This window comes from Numida meleagris, unplaced genomic scaffold (assembly GCF_002078875.1).
Source record: "Numida meleagris isolate 19003 breed g44 Domestic line unplaced genomic scaffold, NumMel1.0 unplaced_Scaffold649, whole genome shotgun sequence".
In the NCBI taxonomy this organism is placed as follows: Eukaryota; Metazoa; Chordata; class Aves; order Galliformes; family Numididae; genus Numida; species Numida meleagris.
The window spans coordinates 12,029-12,872 of NW_018364864.1; the positions used below are offsets into that span (position 1 = coordinate 12,029).

Below are 844 nucleotides of genomic sequence, written 5' to 3' on the forward strand. Positions count from 1 at the left end.
GTTCAAGAAACATTTAGATATAGCGTTGAGAGACATGGTTTAGTGGGGTTATATTGGTGGTAGGTGGATGGTTGGACTGGATGATCCTGTCGGTCTTTTCCAACCTAGCTAATTCTGTGATTCTATGATCATTTGGGAAGAGAGAGGATACATTTATCTCTATTAAGAAACATCTGTAAAATCATTTTCTGAAGGGCACCTTTGAACTCCTTGTTCTTCCTGCTGTAGATGAGGATGTTCATTGATGGAGGCACCACCAAGTACAGAACTATCACCACCAGGTACACAGATGGTGTGGAGAAGAGATGGGCTTAAGGTAGGCAAACATGGCAGTGCTGATAAACAGGGAGACCACGGCCAGGTGAGGGAGGCATGTGGAAAAGGCTTTGTGCCATCCTTGCTTCAGAGGGCATCTTGAGCACATCCCTGAAAATCTGCACAGAGGAGAAAAGAATGAAAAGACAGCACCCAAATGCAACACAGACTCCAGTCATAATAGCCCAAGCTCCCCTAAGGCAGGAGTTCATGCTTACTAACACAAGCTCTGCTGCCCAGGAAAGTCCCACGGTGCAGAGGCTTGCAGATGGCCACATAGTGTTCATATGACATGACAGCGAGTAGGGAATACTCTGCTGTAAGCAAGAAGAAAATGAAAAAGACCTGGGCAACACATACTGTGTCAGAAATGGCTCTGATGTCTTAGAGAGAACTGGCCGTGGCTTTGGGGAAAATGGAGGAGATGCAGCCCAGGTCGAGGAGGGCAAGGCTGAGGAGGAATTAGTACATGGGGGTGTGCAGGCAGTGGTCGCAGGCTACAGCTGTGATGAAGAGGCTGTACCCCAGG

General features: G+C 47.9%; 1 pseudogene; it reads left to right on the forward strand.

Moving 5' to 3' along the window:
* Positions 1–315, forward strand: part of LOC110391939 — an 11,444-nt pseudogene extending 11,129 nt beyond the window's left edge.
* The last annotated feature ends 529 nt before the right edge of the window (positions 316–844 follow it).